This window comes from Saimiri boliviensis, chromosome X (assembly GCF_048565385.1).
Source record: "Saimiri boliviensis isolate mSaiBol1 chromosome X, mSaiBol1.pri, whole genome shotgun sequence".
Lineage (NCBI taxonomy): Eukaryota > Metazoa > Chordata > Mammalia > Primates > Cebidae > Saimiri > Saimiri boliviensis.
In genome coordinates, this window is record NC_133470.1 from 108104914 (window position 1) to 108129150 (window position 24237).

The window sequence follows — 24237 nt, forward strand, 5'->3', positions numbered from 1 at the left end:
CTGGGGAAAAAAAGGATGGAAATAAGTCAAGTTAAAATGCCACAGTCATACAAAAAAGAGACTTGCACACACTTGTTTATCGTAGCACAATTTGCAGTTGCAAAAATGTGGATCTACCCAAATGCCCATCAGTTAACCAGTGGATAAAGTTATGTGTGTGTGTGTGTGTGTGTGTGTGTGTGTGTGTGTGTGTATAATAGAACACTATTCAGCCATAAAAAGGAATGAATTAATGGCATTTTCAGCCACCTGGATGAGATTAGAGACTATTATTCTAAGTGAAATACCTCAGGAATGGAAAACCAAACATTTTATGTTCTCACTCATAAGTGGGAGCTAAGCTATGAGAATGCAAAGGCATAAGAATGACACAATACACTTTGGGGACACAGGGGGAAAGGGTGGAAAGGGGGTGAGGGATAAAAGACTACAAATATGGTGCAGTGTATGCTGCTTGGGTGATGGGTGCACCAAAATCTCACAAATAACCCATAAAGAACTTACTCATGTAATCAAATACCACCTGTTCCCCAAAAGCTGTGGAATTTTTTTTAAAGTCAGAAAGCTTGCTGCTCTTACCAATATTTAACTATTTTTCTTAAGTAAATGCTCAACAGATTATTACTGTGATTATTAATTTACAGACTTCCGAATGAAAGTTTATTCTTACAGTTTTGGCCAATGTTCTCATTGCTTTTGTGGAGGAAAGCATGTTTACAGTTATTTATTTTGCCATTCCTGCTGATGTCATCTGTTTGTTTTGTCATTCCACTTATCTGGTCCAGCCTATATATAGTTTCTAGTTTATGTAGCATGGTTACTGCTCAAAATATTTTTTAAAATATAGGACTGAAAACATTGATTGAAAGTGGAAATTCCATGTGGAAGAGGGTTAGGATGTAAGATATGATACATATATGTACAATCATGAAGGCACAAGACTCACAGAATAAGTATGCCTTAAACTTTTTTCTCAAAAATAGAAGTCAAGGACATCAAGGCAAATAAGTAAAAGATAAGGAAGAAAAATATTTTTAAAAAATGCAGCTACTTCTGAAATAGCTCGCATCATTCAAATATACAGTTTCTCAGAACTGTAAAAAAGCCAGAGATCAGTCAAGGCAGAAGTTAGAACATTACAAGATGAAATGGAAAACATGATCAAAGAGGATGGTAAAATTATTGAAGTATTAAATGAATTTCTTAATGGATTTACATGGAAGTATACTAGGCAAATGCCAGCTTTCATTTGCTATTTACATATCATCTTATTGGACTTCAAAGTCAGCATTTCAGGGGGGCTTAAACAAGCCATGGAAATTCAAAACTAACAATCTCCCCAGCCAGATGGTGTTGATCTTAGGTACCTGGCTCTGACCAGAGTCACCTTTTTCAGTGACCATGGGAAATACTGAGAGGAAAAAGTCTGCCAACCCAAGCTGCTGCTGAGACAGTTTGAATTAACGTGGTGCTCCTCTCTGTGCCTTGTCTTGAGACTGCCTTCTGGAAAGAGCTGCCAATTTCGATGGAGTTTTAAAACAATGGGTACAATTCACTCTCAACTGAAGTGGAGTGATTTGTGTGACAGATTTAGAATCTTGTCAGAGGGTCAAGCAATGATTCCCAGTATTTTTGAAATTGATGTCCTAACATAATTCATAATTTAAAAATTAAAAAACTATAACCAGATTCATTCACATCCTAAAAGAACATACATTATTTTCCCCTTCTATTTGTTTCTTTCCTTTTCCCTTTAAATCTCTTTTTATTGTGAAGTACAACTCCTAAAGGTGCAAAACATGAATGCACAACTCAGTAAACTATCACAAAGCAAATGCCCAGGTAACCATTACCCAAGTCAAAAATAGAACATCGACAACATCCCAGAGGCCCTCGTTCAATTTTCCTTTAAAAGATTCCATTGAAATTAATTATTTTTAGTAATTTAGTGACAATTCTAGAAATTAAAAAAAAAATTGTTGAGGAAGGGGGATCTTTCTAAACAAGATTTAGAAAATAGTGTATTATAGAAGTAGGGTTCAGGGACTAACCTTAGTAACTTAAATCTGGTAGCAGAGGAAATTTTTGTATATTACTGACTGTTGAACTTTCTCCTCCCTTGTCCCCCCAAAAGAATGACAAAGGCTCAGTTTCATACTGTAAAAAGCTCAGTAGAAATGTGACAGGCCAACAGAAAGTAACACTTTCTTAGGTCAGAGACATAAGCTAATTAGATTTTACTGATATATGCTGAAGTACAAGACATGTGCTTGGCCTTCACAAACTCACATCAAATATTTCTAATAATGCTATATCTATCTGATCCTCACATGTGATCTCAGTTTCAAACAATTCACCAATCATAATCATAATTCATGCTTATGGCATTTGCTATGCGTCAGGTACTGTTTGAAGCACTTTGCACATATTAACTATTGAATCATTTAATCATCATAACCCTTTAAGAAAAGTTTGGAAATTGAAGCACAAAGTAACTTTGGTAGGAGGTGGCAAAGCTGGAATTCAAACTCAGACTTGCTGGTAGTAGACTCTATGGTTGAACTACTAAGCTCTTCTTCTTCTACATAAGGAATTTAAAATACCTTAATTTTAAATTAAACAGAAAATCAAAAGTCAAACCATGTTCCTTGGTTGGATTTTTTTTTTTTGTTCATTGTCCATAGCATGTATACATGTATACATAGCTTAATTATGAGGAATAATTCTATTATTGTGACTATTAATTGTTCTTTGATATATATGTTAATAGAGAAGATTATATCTGAGATTACTGTCTTGACATGAAAGATGTATGAAAATGAAACATTCTTGACAAACTCAGAAACATTTTCATGGGCATACATAGTTTGAATGAAGACAAATCTATATTTTGAAAAGAAAAGTATACTGATGAACTTGTGTAGGCAGTACTTATTTGTAGCATTATACACAACTCATACTCAGTATAGTACTAATATAGTTTGTGCCGCTCCCTTAATTCATGCTAAAAGACCAGTAGTTTTGCCACTATTGTTTTTGCACTATAAGTGAAAATGTTAACACAGAGAAAAAGACAAAGACTGTCTTAATATTACTATGAAGATAGTCTTGATTTTGGAGACTCCATAAAATGATCTCAGGTACCACCAGTTGTCCATGGACCACACTTTGAAAACTGCTGTAAACAAAAATTAACAATTACACTTTTCCAAAATGTCAGCTCTCACCTACGTCCCAGATCATAATTGATCTGTTGCCACCTGACTCCCTTACTTACAAATTTACAAATTTGATCCACTAGGATGCCTGCATCCACACACAGATATCATTTGCATTTCCCAAAACAAAACAAAACAACAACAACAACAACAGCAACAACAAAACAGAGTCGTCAAAGTCCCCAATAAATGCTGATATGCTCTTTCTGATTCGAGGTTAAGTTTGTCCCTTGATTTCTTACAACATGGTGCTTGTAGTTATCTGCTTATAAAACTCTCTTCTTCACTTAAAGTTTGCCAAGCAAATTAGGTAAATGTTCAGAGATCACTAGGAGGAAGAAATAAGAATGAAGTTTTTAATAAAATAGAAAATAATAAGGATATCTTCTTGATCACTTATAAGGAAGAAAATCCTCCAGTCAGGCTGGTCTCCTATTCTTATATGAAGATGATTGGCCTCATTCCTAAATACTTGACAATTAATGGTAATATCCAATGACTTTCAGATATTGGGAGTATTTAGTCATTCTTAGTAGCTCATTCAAATAAGGTAAAAAAATGAAAGAGAGAGGCTGGTCTTTCCTCTTTCCTCTGGCAAGCTTCATGGTGGATAGTGAACTATGACACAAAAATTCAAAGCTGACATTTCTGTTCTATTTCTTATGGCTCCTTGTTCTGGCTATACAAATTCCTTAGGAGAAGTTTTCTGTTAAGTAATACTGAGGTACTAGATTTTGTAGGGAATCCAGCCCAGTTAATTCTGACAGGAAAGAGAACATGCTAGAACTTTAAGGTACAGCAAGCAAAGGGTCTAGGTGGAAAGGAAATCTGTATCTGGAAAGATGAGAGAAGACCTTTAGCCATCAACTATGTCATTCTTTTATTATCATCATTAGAATATTCTGTCTGAAGCATTTACATTTAGTTTTAAAAACATATTATCTTCTTTTTTCTCCTTATGAAAAATGGCAATGATTTGAAAGCTGACAAAATTTGAATTTTGGGTTACAAGAACTCCTAATTCCTCCAACCATGTTCAAATTATAGCAAAGGCATTTACAGTGCTTTTAACTGATTCTTTGTATGTAGTGTAGTGACAAAACATTTCTATTTAAACAAATGTTAATTAAGTACTTGCTAGGTGCAAAAATCTATTGGGAATTTGGGAAGTTGAAGAAATAGTTAATATGTGCTGTCTTGGCTCATTTTGTGTTGCTATAACAGAATCTTACAGACTAAGTAATTTATAAACAATAGAAGTTTATTTGGCTCATGGTTTGAAGGCTAGGAAGTCCAAGGTCAAGGGGCTGCAACTGTGAGAGCCTTCATGCCCAGGGCAGAAGGCAGAAGGCCAAGTGAATGTGAGAGAGCTTAAATTCTTTTATTACAAAGTCAGACTTTTAATAACTAATTCACTTCTGTAATACAAACATTAGTCGATTTCTGAGGGCAGAACCTTCATGACCTAATCTCCTTTTATGAGGCCCTGCCTCCCAACACTGCTGCATTGGATGTCAAGTTTACAACACATAAACTTTGGGGGGGCACATTCAAATCATAACATACCTTCTCTCCAAAAAAATCTTTAACTGGGGTAAAAGGTAGGAAACAAAGAGACAGATATTAATTACTTATTATATAAGTGAGTGAAGAAGAAGGAGGCAGGATATAGACTGACCATTGTACCTGTCTACCCCAGGGTTTTAACTATAATGTTTGTGACAGAGGGGAACCTGTACCAGGTGCATAATATTATCCTAACGAGTCCTCACTAGTCATTCAGACACAAGGGCTGGTGATTGGTCGAGAGCCTGCCTTTCAAGCACTGCCCCAGGTTGAGGGTGGCCACTGTCAATGCTATCATTTAGACTCTGGCTGTAGGCATGGTCAATTTATGGAGATCATTTTTATTCTTCCTATAGCTGCCATCCCCACCAATACACTGCTCTTGGAAGTCATGAGTCCCATCTGGGATGGAGCTACTTATTGTTTCTTGGGCAACACCACTGAAACATCGATACAAAAGAACTGGTAAGTGTTTGCTAGCTTTTAAGGAAAGATCCCCAAATGTCATAGTAATCAAGCTGTGATCATTAATAGCAAGCAATTTGCTCACAAATTTATTTCTGACTTTTTTTCCAGTTGGGTAATTAACATCATAAAGTGAGATAGGGATCAAAGCGTGCGGAGTGTCTCTTCTCTGCAGGAGATAAGAGGCAAGGTCAAAAAAATCAAACAGAAATTCATCTTCTATTCCACTCAGCTTTGATTTGGAAAGGAGGTAGTTAAGTTACAACATGAAGAAAGTGGCAGTTATAAAGCTTGCCTTCTATTGCATGCTTTTGCAGCAGCAATTACTTCAGCTACAAATCTCATTTACAGAACTCTTTGAAAGTGCTATCTGGGCGATGGCAGAATACACTGGAAATCAATGGAGGGTGATTTCATTCCCAAATTGAAGTTACCATTTAATCGTCAGGGAAAAAATACACACGCATACCCCAACTTCCTTCCTACTCATTAATAGATTCCTCAGTAGCAATTATGAGGCTCAACTTTCACAAATTCAATTACTACTTGAAAAATATGAATTATAAACACTCTTTACCAATTGAAATGCAATAGCATCCCAGCTTTCAGAAGGAAAATAGACAGGAGCTGTTGGGAATGCTCCTAATCATGATGCTAATAAGTAACGGCCCAGTGCCTGCCTTTCTACAGCTACCATTATGTGATGGTTAATTTCCTGATTTACATATAGCATCCTAGCAACTACCATTGCATGTTAGTGCTAATGGATCTAAAAATGATTGCACTGGGAAATTTGTCCTGAAGGGCCTCATGCTCTAGGGAGGGACACTTTCTCCTTGGAGGACATGTCAATAGCCAAATAGATATGTGGAGATTGGAGTCACTTTCTTTTTCCTGAGATTTTATTGCCCTTCCTAATCCTGTATATTCAGAGGGCCTATAATCCAGGTTTAATCTAAATAGATGGCAGTGCTGCCAACAGATCCTAATTCCACATGAATATTCAATAGTACAACAGAGGAGTCTGGGGACGTTGCCTGCTAGAGATGACCTTCAACCTAGAAAAACTGGACACTGACAGTAGCCCTAAATTTCATGTTATTTACTATTCATTGATTTCAGACAGAAAAGACACTGTCAAAATGCTCACAGAACCCAAGATTGGTGAGGCTTTAAGCCATTCTCTGCCACTCTCATTTTACTGTTAATTAGATTAGTTATCAGCCCAGTTAGGGCCTTGTGATAGAGGTTGGATCCTTTCTCATGTAGAAAAAGATTTAGAACCAACCATAGGGCAAAGAACTGGAGAAAAGCCAGATTAAAAAAAAAAAGCTAGAGAGATCCTCTATCCTTAATTCTGGTCTGGGTTCGCCAAAGTCAGCTACCAGATGCTATCAGGGACTTGATCAGATAGGCCCTATATGATGTGGTAGACTAGAAGAAGGTGTGGGAAATCCATTGTGAAGCTGAATGGCCCATTTGTTTAACAATGTTGACAGGGAAGACTTTAGCAAAGGAAGACAATGCTAAGCAATTAAAGATTTTTTTTCATTTTGTTCCTGAACTCATTTCCCCAACTTCATAGTCCCTTCATCTCAACCATAATGTACCCTGATGCATGATCCTGAATTCTGATTCTCCTATTTAACCATTGGCTCCTAGCCCTTACCTCCCACTGACTGTTCTCTTTTTGGTCCCATCATCACCTCTACACTCTTAATTACTTCCAATTTTCCTAGCCCATTACCTCCCACTGTGGTTTGCCTCCATGTTCACTGGGCTCCTTGGGCAGCCATTTTGATTATATGCTCACTAATACCTTGGGATTCCTTAGCCCCCTGAAAAATCTGTCAAAATTTTTTGCCTTGCCAATGCAAGCCCTGAATAACTTCTACTAACAAATTTGTTTACTTATGAGATGCTGAGTGTTTCTAAGGAAAACTATAAAACTGTGATGATTTGATTCATTATAACCATGATAGCTAATTTAATCTGGGCCTTCTAGGATACTCATTTAGATGTCTTTTCATCACTTGTTGGCTTCCTTTGCATTCATTCATTCTTTTGACAAACTTTTATTTGCCAATTATTACATCCCAACTATGGCCAAAGCACTGAGGATAAAATGGTGATGAAGATTGACAAGGTCTCTTCCCTCATGGACTTTATCACTTAGTGAAGGAAGGTGGAAAACAAACATGTTTTTAAAAAGGCAATTTCATATTGAGATAATTTTCATGCAAAAGACTGATAAGAATAATCTCAAGGCATTAAAGGGATAGAATGAAGGTCAGTGTAGGCGAGCTATAAAGGGAGAGAAAGAATAATAAAGGTGTAAAGTTACAGAGATAGGCAAGTGGTGATGAATAAGCCATAGGATATGATTCCATTTTCCGTGGAAAGGATTTTGAAAGCATTAAGCAAGGTACTCACAATATCTAATTTGTGCTTTGAAATGATCACTGTAGCTGCTGTGCAATGGATAGAAGAGACAAACATGGAAACAAAGAAACCAGTCAGTAAACTGATGAAAGATCCATATGAGGGATGCTCGTGGCTTGGACAAGGGTTGTAGCAGTAGAGATGGTGAAAAGTGATTAAATTCCAGTGAGAAACCCCAAGGCTAAATAATGAAGTGCTGTGCCCAGGGTTTAATAAAATGACAACAGTTACATTTAGAAGTCATGTTTGAATTGTCATTTTGTTTCATCTGAAGGAAAGAAGGTATGTTTTATCTTCTGCCCACCCCTCCACCCCACTTTGATTTTAGCTCTGGTGCAATTCTTTAACAAATAAGCCATCAGTGTCTCTTTTCTCCTTAAGTACCCTCTCCTTGTCCCTTTCTTGGGCTTGTTCTTACTAAAAGCCCTGTACTCGTTTTTCTTCTCCTTTCCATGATTCAAACTTCCTAAGTCTTGCCTCTTCTGCAGTCACAGAGGTGACTCCAAGGTGAGCATCTCAGTGAACTTGCAAAACTGTAAGGGCAGGCTATAGAGCAGGGTTAGGGGGCTAACAGTATCTCTGCAAGCCGTCACAATAACCATGTGGGAGCCACTATGCTACCAAACATAGGAATAATCTCAGTGGCTACTACTGAGCTAGGATTCTTAGAATGTCTTTTAAACTATCATTTTATGATCAGACGTAGAAATGCCAGACTTCTTGAAAAAGGCTTTCAAAGAAGCTAGTAGGTCCCATCATGCTATTTCATATTTGCAGAGCACTGGAAATGTTTGGAAGGAAATAGAAAATTGATCCTGATATGTGCATTTACTCTGAACTTATACCATCTCTTATTTAACAAGCCCAAAGCAGTGCCAATGTTAATGTTATATTACCTTACTAATCTCAACATCACAGCTGTGAAGCCAAATCAGTAGTCAGATTTGTCATTTTCCAGATGAATCAACCAACATAGATACTTTTCAAAACATGTACTACTTTGAGCAGCCATGGCCTAAGTTTTGGCTTCAAATATAGATGTGTGATCCATGATTCCTGTATAAAGAACACAAGCTGAATGTAGAAGAAACAATTCACACCAGAGCAGCAATTGATCACATGCTAGCTTGGGTAATACAGACTCTAATTTTAGCATGAATGCTAAGATGGAAGCATCAATTTTTATATAATGTGGACCTGTAGACTTTTAGACCTGGGAAGGAACTTAGAGTCTTGTCTACTCATTTCATAAGTATCCAATATCTGATAACAGAGAAATAAAGTAAACTAGCCACAGTCACAGAAAAGTCAGTGGTAGAGTCAGGACAGGGCCCAGGTTGTCTGACTTTTAGGCCAGTGTTGTTTATGTTGTAGAAAATCTTCCCCATCAGTCACATTCTTGGTGTGCTTCTGTGTTGCTGCATTTTATTGACCATTTGACTGTGATGCTATTAATACAAGTGGAACAGCTGCAGTTTCTTTAGCCATTTAAGCACCTCACCTAGGAATGGTTCATTATGGATATTCTAAATCTAGGGGCCAACGTTGTGTGAAATAGTTCTCTGAGATAAATATTCAGCTGCTCTCAGCATCTATTAGTCATCTCTAGGCTCTGCTCTATGCTCGTGTAATTAATCAACAAGGGATTGACACTCAGCAATATTTGTGAGTAAGACTTGGAACTGGCTTGGAGAAAACTTTGTCTTGGTTTGTGAGGAAAGCTCAGTCTAATGAGGAAGACATACGTGTTACTAATGACATGAATCTTACTATAATAGTAATGTAATACTTGATTTCAAAAATTTCTAGCTTGATTTAAGAAAAAGGAAAACTGCCATCCCTGAAGCCTACGAGGGTCGCATCTGTAGTGTGCAGGGGTCGTGGGGTGGCAGGCAGAGGTGAGTCTTTAGACATTTAGGGTCCGTGACTTGCCTCCAGCGGTGGAGACGGAGGTCGTCGGTCAGTTGAGCATTTTTGTCACCTGCAAATAACTTTAGCCAGGTGGCAAGTGTATATGGAGTTAGAAGAGCCTGCTTCTGCCTCTGACTTGGCAGAAATAACAGGAAACACATGAAAAATGCCATGATTGTAATGTCTGTGAGGAGAGAGCAAGGCAGTTCTTCAGGGGAGGGGTCATTGTCATTAGAAGATGTGGCTGTGGACTTCACCAGAGAGGAGTGGCAGTTTCTGGACTCGTCTCAGAAGGTCTTGTACAAGGAAGTAATGTTGGACAACTACGGAAACCTAGTATCAGTAGGGTATCAAGGCACCAAGCCAGATTCACTCTTCAAGTTGGAGCAGGAGAACACCCATGGATAGTAGAAGGAGCAGCCCACAGTCAAACCTGTCCGGGTTTTGTTATCCAGAATAGAAGATATGCAGAAAAAGATTCTGATGCATTTGGTGGATATGGGAAATCATGTCTCCATATCAAACATGGCAAAACCCTTACTGGAATTAATTACCATAGATGTGTTAAACCCCGTAGCACTAAATCACAGCTCAGTGACCATCAAAAAATGCATGCAGGAGAGAAACCACATGAATGCAGTGTGTGTAGGAGAGCCTTCTCCAGGAAAGCACAGCTTATTCAACATCAGAGAACTGAGAGAGGAGAGAAACCCCATGGATATGGTAAATGTGGGAAAACACTTAAAAGGAAGATTCAGCTCACTGAGCATCAGAGAACTCACATGGGAGAGAGACCCCATGAATGTAGTGAATGTGGAAAAGCCTTCTCCAGAAAGTCATAGCTCACGGTCCATCAGAAAACCCATATAGGAGAGAAACCCTACAGATGCAGTGACTGCGTAAAAGCCTTCAGCTAGAAGTGCCTGCTCAATAGACATCAGTGATTCCATACTTAGAAAGAAATTCTATAGGTGCAGTGTGTGGGGGAAAGCCTTTTCCCAGAAGGCATACCTCATTGCACACTAGAGACTCCACACAGGAAAGAAGCCTTATGAATGCAGTGATTGTGAAAGAACCTTCTATTTTAAGTCAGGCCTGACCAAACATCAGTGAATTCATACAGGAGAGAAACCTTATGAATGTAGTGAGTGTGAAAAAGCCTTTAGAAGCAAGTCGAAGCTCATTCAGCATCAGCGTACTCATACTGGAGAGAGACTGTATTCATGCAGCGAGTGTGGCAAAGCCTTTGCCCACATGTCAGTCCTCATTAAACATAAGAAAACTCACATAAGAGAGAAAGCCATAAATTCCCTGAAGGTGGAGAAACGTTCCTCCAGGAATCATACCTCCTGATACATGAGTAAACTCATACAAGAGCAAAACGCTGTGAACACAGTACATGTAGAAATGCCTTCCTCAAGAACCCCTCCATTGTAAAATATTAGTGAGCTCCTAGTGGGTAGAAATGTAGTGATTGTGGAACCGCCTTTTCCAAGAAATCAAGCCTTTGTAGTGAATCAGGAATACAAACAGGGAATAAGCCTTGAGAATGAAGTAAATGTGGCCCCATCAGTAATAGAGTATATCTTGTATCTTACAGATACTGTTTAAGAATAATCTTCTGATACCAGAGGTGGGAAAATCTTTAACAGGAATCCTCCATTACATGCCAGGTAGCTCATTTAGGGCTGAGACTACGGAAGCACTGGTTGTGGAGGACATTTCCGTGAGAAGCTAAACCTGTTAAACACCGTCGAAATCATGCTGAATAGAAATGCAGGTGTTATGAGGAAGCCTTTACCTGGAGATGATATCTCAATTGGTATCGAAAGAATTCTTACAGGAATGTTTATGAAAGATTGTGATGGTGTTCTTAGTGCTAAATTGTGCCTCGTGTGTCAAAGAAACAGACAACTTTAGAGGCAATGGAGATGGAAAACATTTTTAGTAAAATTTTTATGGGAGAATTTACAGAAAAAAAGTCTTGAAAGTAAGAAATGAGGGAAACTCACCAAATTAACTAATACATCACAATGTTATGCCTTGAGAGTCTTGGAGAAACATGTTTAATAAATGACATCTTGATCCCCAGGAAAACGAAAAAGAAAAAGAAAAACCAGAAAACATAAGCATATATAAAAAGACAAACACAGAGATACATACATCACAGTTACATACACATATATCAAATTGTCACATATATAAAACAGAGAACTTCAATGAGTAAATCCATGAATTGGGGTTTTACATTGCTATTTTAAAAAGTATTACATGAACATATATACCCTGGTTAAATGAGGAGGCTAGCTGTACTTGAGTTGCTCTTACATAAAGTATTCTGTATTGAAGTTCAAGTATTATTATTAACTGATGTGGACTTTCATAATTTTGATGATGACAGATTACTTCACATACCACAAATGTTCAGTTGACAGTAATGGTGCAAATTGAATGTTATTCTTGAATTTCCTCTGTATGATATTATTATGCATTTAACATTGGCACAAGGAGAAGAGTAGGGGTAAGCAGTAAAGAAACTGGTCTTTAGTGAGTCCCTACTGTATACCATACACTTTGTAGAAATAATCCCTTGATCTTATGAGATATGTATTATCTCAATATTCACAATGAGATAACTGAGGCAGAGACAGGATTGGAAATCAGCTCTGACTCAGAACCCCATGGTTCTAACATATCACAATATGTAGCTACATTGATATATTCTATCTAGGTTGTGACTATTGAGAGTGGGGTATGAACACTGGAGTTTTCCAAACACATTGGGCCAAAAAAAGAAATGTTCGATTATTTTAAAACTATTTTGATAGATGACAAATATTACAAACAATGAGTAAAGTTTGAGGAAAAAAACATATTTAAGCTAAGCCAGAATTTGCTTTGAAAGAATTTGTCCTACCTAGGTATTTGATTATTTCTGATTAAAGAGTTACATTTCTGTAGTGAAATTTTTGCCTGATTAGTATTCATCAGAGAGTGAGGTTTTGTTTTGGTTTTGGTTTGGTTTGGTTTGGTTTTGCTGGATTTAAACATCATTGGTTGAGTACATGTAATTACTGGACCTCTACTCCAACCAAAAGCTTGGATAAAGAAAAGAGTAAAGGAGGGGGGCACATGAAGTATATATGGACTGTGAAGTAAGATTCAGCAAATTTCTGATTAGTTTAAAAAAATGAGAATTCTAGACAAACAGTTAAAATTTAGGTATGTGGGGACGGGGTACATTTTAGCTTTTATGAAAAGCAGCTAGAGAGTTGACATATTCATCACAAATTCTCGTTTGGTAATGCAGTCTCTAGAGTGGTAATGTGAGAGACATCAAATCTTCATGAGCACTTGCATTATAATATTTTAAATCTTTTCCTAATAGACGTCTTTTCAGTAAATCCCCACTTATCTGCCTTATTCTAGTAAACTAACGTACAAAATGACCCTTTCAGGAAGTTCTGATGTTAAAGGTGTGATGAGACTAATCTAAGAGCAATGTTACTCTACTCCCTTCCTTACATGTGTCTAGTGGGGACATTGGATTCTGATAGGACTTCTTTTTAATCATATTTTTCTCAGTAAGTAAATAATATTGCCAGTTGAAATTCAAATGTGTTGCATTAGTAGTAACTTAACTAAGTGACATTCCAGTAAAGTCCCAATTACATAAATTTAATTAATAACTTGGACCCTTAGTTATACTGAATTATGGTTTGTTGTTTTTGCCTATATATTCCTGAAGACAAAAAAATAAGTAAAAATGATGTCATATCAGGTATTTAGTAAAACAAAAATATCTCCATAGGACCCCATCAGTTCAATACAATTATAACTCAATGTCCTAATCTCTTGGATTTATGTTCCTAAGGTCCTGAGCAGTAAATCACTAAGAATTATGTTCCTTTAAGAGCCTGAGGCAACAAGAAATGATTCAGTTTTATAGTTCAGATTCTAGTTTCTAAAGCAGATATATATGTGCTGAAATATTATAGAAAGATTTTTTAACTAAAATAAAAGGTAAAATTACAAAGGTTTTCACATGTATGACAGTCTTAGAAGTCTAGAACAATGGACTGAAACTAACAAGATAATATAAGTATAATAATATATATAATGAGTATAATAATAAGTATAAAAAATATAATAAGTATAATAAGGACTAATGAGAAGTTCTGTACTCAACTCCTCCCTACTCTTACATCGAAAGGCTCAGATAAGGAAGCCAAGGCTTAAATTATTGCTTCTAAAAAAGCCCAAGGGTTTTAGCTGACTGTATTACAGGCAAAACTAGTCAAGGCTGATGTCGAAACCAAAAAGGTAATGTAATCTGAGAGTAAATTGTATCTTTTCTAGAAGGTTATAGTCCCACTATTCTCTGTGCTGGTCAGTCACTTATATAACATAGTGGAGTTTTTTTGGCAGGGGAGAGATCATTGGAGAACATTGACAAATGGCTTTGATAAGTAAAGATGACCAGAAGTTTTTAGTTTCTATAACAATGGTTAAAGGAACTGAAGGTATGAAACCTTAGTTGAGGTTAGAGGGCTTAACAGCTGTTTTATAACTTATGACATGTTGACATGTAGACGACAATAGATTTATTTTGTGTAGCTTTAGAGGCTCTCACTACAACCAATAGCCTTTAAAAGACACAAACAGGTATGTGTCCTATGAGCTGATTCCTGCACTTTGTAGGGAGCTGTATTAGATGACCTTGATCCCTTCAAGTTACAACAATCAAGCTTCTGAAAGGTATCCAGCTGATTGTTAATCCTTTCCTCATCTTCAGGCTCACTATAAAAAATTCATTTGGCTGGAAGACAACAAAAATCACACCAAGTCTCTTTCCTTCTTCCATGATTTTTAAATCATTTTTTGAAGATGCTTTTAGTCAAACTCAGTGAGACTTAACTTACAATACAGTTATATAGTATTAAGACCATCTTTAGTGTTGTGGGCTATGAAATATGTCTTTTTGAACGATGGATTTTAAAATGTCTACTCCCTTTTCTTCTTGACTGGAAACTAAAGTTTAAGTCTTGGAAGGAGAAATGGTAACTTTTGAATAGATTTTTAAGATATTTGAAAATAGAGCAACACTTCTGAGTCCTGAGAAAGGAATGGCTTATTTATTTGGCACTTTTTTAAGGCAGTTGCAGCAGCAACAGTAGCAGCAAACAAAATCTTTCCCTGGGGTAAACATTGTAACCATGGCAAGAGGTTGCTTGACAGAAGGGCATTAGGCCATCCCATAATTTCTGTTAGCTCTGCCCTGCCCAATCCAAAAGCACTTCAGGCTAATAGTGTCTCAGCTTAATTGGTGGAAGATATGTGCAGTCTACCACTATAAAAATAGATCAGCCTTACTAAGCACATGAAAAAGATGTTCACTGTCACTAGTCATCAGTTAAATGCAAATAGAAACCATAGTGAGATACCACTACACACCCACCAGAATGTCTAAAATTGAATAAACTGACAAGACCAAGTCTTTCTGAGTATGTGAAGCAAGTGAGATTCTTGTACTTTGTTGGTAAAAATATAAAATATTGCAACTACTTTTGAAAACTGTTAGGTGTTTCCTTCTAATTAAACATACATCTACCCTGTGACCCAGCATTTGACTCCTAGTAAATCTTCCCAGGAGAAATAAAAACCTATGTGCACAAAAAATAGTTTTAGAAGAATGTTTAAAGCCACTTTATTTAGAGTATCCCCAAGATGGAAGCAACTCAAATATCGGTCAACAGGAGAATGAAAAAGTTATGCTATGTTCTCAGCAAAAAGAATGACTTACTGATACATGCTACAGCAAAGATCAATTTTATATATGCATTGTTGAGTAAAAGAGATCAGATACAAAACAGTGCATACTGTATAACTTCATTTAAATACATCTCAAGAATAGACAAAACTATCGAAATGGTGGTTGTCTGGGCCAGGGGTTGTGAGGAGGAGTTGACTAAGCAGGAGTATCGGGGGCCTTTTTTTCTGAGATGATAGAAATATTGCATATCTCAATTTGGGTGTTAGCTACAGGGATGTGCATATTTGTTAAAACTCATTAAATTGCATCCTTATTCATGTGCATTTCTCTATAGATAAATTTTACCTCAATAAAAACAAAAAATTTTAAAAATTGGTCAATCATTAACAAATAAAACCTTCAATGTATAATCAGAGCAAGAACCATGTGCATAGCTTTATATGGAGATGCAGCTTTGAGATAGTTTTCCTAGGTAAGTTGTCAACAAGATCACCTAAACTCCTTCACCACACAGAAACACTAGAGTTTCCTTTGGCTTGATTCCAATAGAAATTAGCAGGAGGCCATGCTTTTCAGAAGCTAAGAGATCTCTGCATGGTCTGGATACTTGGCCATTGAAATATGCACCTATGTAAAAGAGATTCTAAGGAATAGAAGAAAGTCTCAGAAATGAAAATGTAATTGATAGGGAGAGATCAAAGTCTTCCATGTGGATTTTTGTGGAAGCCATTGATTAGTAGAAAAAGATTATGGCTTTAGCACCAGATAGGTCCTGGGTTATAATTCATGCCTCTTCAGGTACTCAGTCCTTCATCTGTGAAATGGAGCTCATACAAGTTCCAATAAGGAATTGAAGTGAGGATTATAGATAATAGATATAAATCATCTAGTTCTGTGGAAAACAGCCAGTTCAATGACTTGTATGTGAGTAAACTGGAGCTAATACTAACATTGCTTCATATTCTGCTATTGGCAGCAGAACAGCCCCTACACTTACATATTTCTGTCCCTGCTTATACTATCAATCCTCACACAATGAAAACTCTCCTTTCCCATTCACTATACCAATATATACATATCCTTCAGGCTTTGACTCCTTTGAACTTAATAGAGAATTACTCTTCCCTGTTAAGCATAGCAGATTTCCTGCAAAGACCTCTCCCTCTCTTTGCTTAGGGCTAAAGATATCTGCCTTGCCTTATAAATAGAGAGTAGTGCAAATTAGATATACTTTGAAATTGAACAGACTTTGGTTCAAATTCTGGTTCTTCCACTTAATAACTGTGATTTTTGGAAGATAGCAGTCTCACTGAGGTTCAGTTTTCTCATCTATAAAGTGAAGAGAATAGTACCTACCTCACAAGAATAAATTAAAGGGCTTAGTATGGTACTGTGCTTACCTACCTTGTGTTAACCAGACAGACTCCATTTTGCTGAGAGTCAGACAGACTCCATCTTAACCTCCACCTCACCCCTCCCACCATTTCTCCTTTGAGTGCATATCTGGGTCATGTTTCTGTGCTGGGTCATGTTGTCCTTAGAGCTATAGAAACATATAACCATTGTAACCATATCCGACTTGACAAGCCCACTTACTATTGTGAATACCCCCTTGATTGATTGTATGGAAAGTACCAAATGCCCCTGCTCCTTGATAACCAGCAATCATGGGAACCACTTGTGTATACACTCCTTAGTTAATCAACAATCATGGGAGCCTCCTGACTCCTAGTTACCAGCCTCCCCCACTAACTTGCTTGTTCTGCTTCTGTAAATTTCTGCTTCAGCTAGGCTCCCCCTCCCCTTTCTTAAGCCAGGTATAAAAAGAAATCAAGCCCCTTCCTTGGGGCTGAGAGATTTTGGGCGCAAGCTCTCAGTCAAAGGCAATAAAGGACTCTCAATTCGAACTCAGAGTATGGCATGTCCCATTCAACTGACTCGGTTATAACAGTATCTGACTCATAGTAGAGACCCACTAGGTGGCACTTGGTATTACTACGATCAAAGATATTAATCAGGTCTACCTATAGGTTGACCCATTTGTTTGCCTTGTTCTCCTCTTAAATTGATTATTCATCTTCCTATTTTAACTTTATTCTTTCTTGCCTGGTGCCCAGTTGGAACAAATCACTCCATATACTGTCACATTGTGCTACACCTGAGCCATTTACTTGTCCCAGCTTAGATATCATAGCTGATTTGTTCCTTCTTGTTTGAATTAACAGCTGGTACAATGATACGTGCTTTTTCTTCTTGATTAACCTATAGTCTCTTGACCTTGCCTCCTGGAACTCAGACTGTAACCTTGTATCTATGTGCCATAAACCTAACATGAACCATCTAGAACTTGGCTCAGTGCCCTGACTTCTCTTGGCTTGCCTTGTCCTAGTATCACCCTCAATTCAACACAAATATTTAAATATTATTTACTTTTCCTCTGTCTTATATTTCTGGTTACATTCTATTAGGAAGTAAAGGTCATGCTCTTATGTATTTGTCATTCTTCTTAGTGGCAAGTAGATAGATATTCACTCAACATCCATTTTCTGATCATACGAAAAAGGCACTGCTAATACACTGCACTATACAATGTAGTAGTCACTGCCCATCTGGCTACTAAAATTAAAATTAAATAACGTTATAAATTTTGTTTCTCAGTTACCCTACCCATATTTTAAGAGTTCAGTAGCCACATGTGGCTTAGTGGCTGCTACATAGGATAGCTCAAATATGGGTCTAGACTAGGACATTATAAGATGTCTGTAATTATAGAAGCTGAAGCTTGCTGAGGACAGAATGTGGAATGGCAGATAAATTTTATCTTTAGTCTTATAGTTCAAAGAGTACAAGTATAAAAAGTGGTTATGGGCATGAACTTGAAAGCCAGGTAACCTGGGTTAAAATCACACCTCTGACATTTACTAGGTACATGACTTAGGGTAAGTTGCTTTTTTGTGTGTGCCTGTTTCTCTATAAGTAAAGTTTGGGTGATAGGAGTGCCTGACTCGTAGGCAAATCTCATTAGAGGATTAGATGCAATTGCATATATAATTTAAAACAGTGTCTGGCACATAGTAAGTCCTACATACCTGTTTGTTGTCATTGTTATGAAATAGGGGGATAGTGTTTTAGAAACTGTATTTTAGGGCAATTGTCCACCACCAATGCAGTCTTTATAAATTATGAGTAGCAGAAACAGTGGTTTAAGAGACACCAATTTGGCGATAATTTGAATACCTGTGATATGTTAGAGAAAAGAACCAAAAATCAGATTGCATGTCTTACACTTGGGACTGTGTCTAGTTTTCTGGCAGAGAGCCGGAAATGGTATGTTATATTTGCATGCTGAGTTTGAGTTTTATGCTCCTCGGGAGATGTCCCAAGTGAGTGTAAAACAAAACAAGAGAGTCAGGAATGGTCAGGCAGGAGTATGAGGCTGGACAATTAGATTGAAAAGTAATCTATTGGCTAGGCGAGGTAGCTCACTCCTATAATCCCAGCGCTTTGGGAGGCCCAGGCAGGCCGATTACCAGAGGTCAGGAGTTTGAGACCAGCCTGGCCAACATGATGAAACCCTGTCTCTACTAACAATACAAAAATTAGCCAGGAATGGTGGTGTGCGCCTGTAATCCAGCTACCCAGGAGGCTGAGACAGGAGAATCACTGGAACCCAGGAGGCAGAGGCTGCAGTGAGCCGATCTTACACCACTGCACTCCAGCCTGTGTGACAGAGCAAGACTCTATCTCAAAAAAAAAAAAAAAAAAAAAAAAAAAAGGAAAGAAAAATAATCTCTAAAGAAACATAGCAGTTGCAGCAGATGGGGAAGACTCCTGAAGGATATATTGAATAAACAAGCTGAGTTGCAGTAAAGGTGATGAACTTGGGATAGTGTTAGTTAATGAGAAGCTTAAAGAAACACATGAAAAGTACCTACAAAGAGGCATTTGAATCCCTTCCTTTTCTCTGTCTCCAATTCAGTGATAGAACACTACTGTTAAAGACAAGGGGCCCACCTCATGTTGCAATGAAGGTCAAAAATTTTGAGCCTCAAAATCTATTGCTGGGCTAACACTGGATTTGGATTCTTGTAGGAGATTGGTCAGAGTGCTGGGAAAAATTATAGGAAAGACAAAAATCTTCTTGGAAGGTTGGAAGGTTTTGCAAAAGCTTCCAGGGGAAGGGTTATAGTTGAAGACAGCCTAATCTGCTTACCTTGAGCTAATAACAAAAAGCAGATAACAAGGGAGTGCAGAGGAGTTTATCTAAATAGTTTGTTTACTTATATTGTCCTAAAACCAACCTTTGACCATCCCTGTGCATGACTGCTCTCTACTCTCAACTCAGGTTGACATTGTTAATTACTCACAAATAGTGTTTGCTCCAGACCTTTGTCATTAAATCTGTTCTAAAATAAATATGAACATCTCCGGCATATGGGGGCTGCATAGCCAGACTCCCTCCTCGGGGTCTGTAAGCCGTGGGGTCCCCTAGCCACACTCTTATAGGCGAAACATCTGTGTGTGCAAACTCCTTTCTTCCCTTGTTCAGCCAGAGACTACAGGTCAGACTCAGTAGATTTTTTTCCCATAGAATAATTTATTTGGATGAAAGTATTGAGTATAAGTGTACTACAAAAGTATTTAAGTAACTCAAGCCCAATTTAGTCTACCTGTTTTTTTAAACCTGGGCTGCATGACCTCCCGGGCTGACAATTTACCCTTGCTTCCCTTCCTCACCTCAAGTCTATCTATTCTACCATTCCTTACCCCAACAAAAAAAATAAATAAATAAAAAACAAAAACTCATCTGACTAATTTAGTTGTTTTCTTATAGCTCTAAGTGGTGATGGGCCAGACTGATAAAAATGCAGAGGAACTGTGCTAAGAGAAAGTCAAATAATCTATCTGAATACCCTGGTGTGGCCACAAGTAGTATAGAGTCACTAACTGTATAGTCATTTTCATTGACTATTTGAAAATACTCAATTACAGCAAACAGTCACTTTAAAGATATGGAAAAAGCAAGAGAGCAGTATATATTTAGTGAAATATAATTAAGTTATTATGATTCAGGCATAGAAAGTGTCAAGAGGGTTAGAAATTGTCAAAAGTGATAAGATGACACTACTGGCGCAGCCAGAGGCTGAAACATGAAAAGGATGTTGCACCATGTTTAAAACAGGGTTAGAAACACAATAAATGTTGGGTAAATAAATGAGAATTGGGTGGTTGTAATAGGATTTTGGACTTCATATTGTTGCTAGCAAATAATTAGTGGTGTGCTGGAGAGAAAGATAACATTTTAAGAGATAACTAGGAGGGAATGATGATAAGATTTGCTTGTGTTGAAGGGGTGAGAAAAATGGAGTAATTAAAAATGACTCCCACATTTCTGACATAAACAATTGTATAGACAGTCGTACCATTCACTGGGAGCACTGGAGGAAAAACATATTTGAGGTGTTGGTCGATAATAAGTGTAGTTTTTGGAAATGTTGACTCTGAGTTACCTATGTACCATCTAAGTGGAAATTTTCAGTAGGAAGCCAGATAATGAATCTCGAGCTCAGTAAGCATAATGGGGCAGAAGATATCAACTTGGAAAATGATTAGCAAAAGGCAGAAGAGTAGATGATATTTCCCAGCATGATTTTTTAAAAAAGAACTGAAGAAGAAACCTAGAATATATCAATATTTAAGTGACGAATTAGGTAAAATAAGCCACTGAAGGAGAATGAGAAGAAACAATATTAAAAATGTGGTAAGAGCCAAGAAAAAAATGTTATAAACATTACCAGAAGAATTACAAACACTTAGTAGTCAGTGGAAATATATGGCACACAGAAATCAAAGATTTTTCATTTAGTGGTAATTGCTGAGTTTAGTGAGATAATGTCAATAGCAAGAATATTTCAGTAGCTAAATTATACTGAGTTAAGATAGGAGAAGTAGAGACAGTGAATGTAGATTAGTCATTGAAGATGCTAATCTATAAAGAGGTGAAGAGAGGAAAAAATAGAGGGAGATAGAAAATTGAGAGTGTTGTACCTTTTTGGTTTTTTGAGTTAAAAATATATGTAGAAGACTTGAATATGTTTGACTGAGGGAAAGAGTCTGTAGCTTGGGAGGAGTTTAGAATATGAGGTTGTGACATGCCTTCCTTTACAGAAAGGACATAGAAATGAAATTTTGACTGAGGTCACAAAAGCTACAGCACTATTGGAGTGAGCTGTGCCTGAAAATCTCATCTGGTGCATGAGTGATCATTAATTACCTCATGTATTGAGCATTAATGAGAAGGCGGTGGTGATCATTAATTAGGAGATGTTTGCAAGATGAGAAAAAAGTGTTCCCTCTTGAAAAATTCAATGGATGACATTTAAGGACACTGACTCCTAACAGAATTAAAGAGGGGGGATTAATGACATGAAAACTTGCATTAAAAGGTGTCACGAAATGGCAGCCAGGCAGGTGTAAGAGATGAGAAAACTCCCATTTTGAAGTGGCCACTAAATCTGTGTCTAAACAAGCAAAGGAAAATGGAGAGTTGAAGTAATTGTTTTAACATCTCAAGGTCTCCAACCCCATTATGGATAAAGATAAATGTGTAAGAACAGTTAGGACTTCCCAAAGGTATATGAGGCTCAAGGTTCACTTCTGGAGTTTGTGAAGCCTAGGAAGAATCACAGTACTATCGGCCTATCATATATTACGGATCTCCCTCTCCCAATTTATACAAAAGGAACCAGGCTGTAAAGAACATTAAATAAAACTTAAAAGGAAAATGAAATGAAATCTTTACAAAAGGCCATTCCTGTGGGTGTAGCTCCAGGGAGTTGGAGCAGTCCCTTCACTTTACTTGGATGATGAGCTTTAGAAGCCTACTTTATGTCTGTAAGCTTCTGACATTATTTTCTTTATTTTAGCATAAAGTAGAATCTATATTCTCCTCTAAGCTATATCATTAAGGTATATCTCCTCTAAGGTATACCCCTTTTCCCTTGGAGCATGCCTTGTCTGATATTTTGGTCACTGTGGGAGCATAATTAAAGATCACATACTGCCCATTTAGAATCAGACAGATGAATCTTTAAGGCTTGCTGCTTTAGGTAGCTTTTTCACGAGTTCTTTCTAGAACTGGAGAAGGTCAATTCTTATTTTTAGTTTATTCATTCATGCAGTAAATATTTATTAAGAAGTAACTACGTTCCAGTTCCAGGCACTATGTTAGGCATTAGGGATACACTAGTGAACAAGACTGACAAAAACCTTTAGAAGGCCACATACTATTGGAAATTTGGCTTCAGTGGTTTCTTATGTCTTCACATCTTAGCTCAGCATCTGATATTGCCAGACTCTATGTTGGACAAAGAATTTGACCACTTTGCCCTGCTCTGTGAGTTGACTTGACTTCTTACTGACCTACCCAGCCTGTTTGATCACTGGCTTGCCTCATCCTGGCATTTAAGCCTCCTGGGTCCCAGACATGGGCCTTGTGACATGTGCCACTTTACTACTACTACTTTGCAGACCTTCAGGAGGCACTAGGAAAGAAAGTTGGTTTTCATCAACCTTGGTTGTACAGATTGTATTTCCACATTTGGGAAAAAACAACAACAAAGAATTAGGACATTGAAAAAAAATATAGGCCCATGTGCTAGCTTTTCGGTCCATTGCCCTTGGTAAAATTTGAGACACTGAACAAGTGAATGCAGTCCATCCTCTGCAACTTCATTTGCACAATAAAGGAGTTGAACTAGATAAGAGGTTCTCATTATATTCAATTATGAAGAACCCTTTTTATCAAAGAGTTTCACAGCTATGATAATGTATGCTTAATGTATCTGTGAGTTGAATGCCTACTTAACAATAGTAAAACTATAAAATTTATATATTTAATAATTACACCATCTGTGTGGTTTGAAAACTATAATACTTTATTCATTTCATTATTTATTTACCCATTATTTGCTAGCATCTAAGACGTGGCAGGAGCCTTGCTAAGTGGTAGGGATATAAAGATGAATGAGCTGATGTCCCTGTTTAAGACTCATGGTCTGTAGAGGAGACAAGAAAGTTATCAGATCATTGAAGGGTGATAGGTATTATGTCAGGGGAAGTGCAAAGTACTCTGGCAGCTAAGAGGACAAACAATGCAGCCTGAGAACATCGGAGAGGACTTTCCTTGGAGGTCATTTCTAAGCCAAGGTCCAAAGCATCAGGAACAGTTAGCCAGGAAAGAGTGGGATAAAGGCATTTCAGGCTGAGGAGACAGCAAGTCATGTTGTTTATCTTGACTACAAATGACCCTGGTACATATAGATTCCTGTGACTGCACCCTACCTCAGCATCTTTAATACATAATATGGGAAATGCTGGACTGAATATATACTAAGATTCCCCCTAATTCTTACAATTGATGATTAATCTATGCGCATTTGGAAAATGTAAAAAAAAAAAAATTGCAAACAAACCAAAGGAACACAACCAATAATTCCAGACAGTGACATTTCCTTTGCTTGATTAAATTATGGAGACTTTGACACCTCCGTCTGCTTGGTTCTCTCAAAAGTGTCCACCCTTATGTTGCTTTGGGTGTGATGAAAAGGGAATGCTTGTATACTGCTGGTGGGAATGTAAATTAGTATGGACATTTCTTAAAACACTAAAAACAGAGGCCGGGCCAGGTGACTCATGCCTGTAATCACAGCACATTGGGAGGCCGAGGCAGGTGGATCACCTGAGGTCGGAAGTTCAAGACCAGCCTGGCCAACATGATGAAACCCCTTCCCTACTAAGAATATAAAAATTAGCTGGGCATGGTGGCAGGTGCCTGTAATCCCAGCTACTTGGGAAGCTGAG

At 37.5% G+C, this 24237-nt stretch overlaps 1 pseudogene; it reads left to right on the top strand.

Moving 5' to 3' along the window:
• The first annotated feature begins 9761 nt into the window (after positions 1–9761).
• Positions 9762–11213, top strand: LOC104651906 (uncharacterized; annotated as a pseudogene).
• The last annotated feature ends 13024 nt before the right edge of the window (positions 11214–24237 follow it).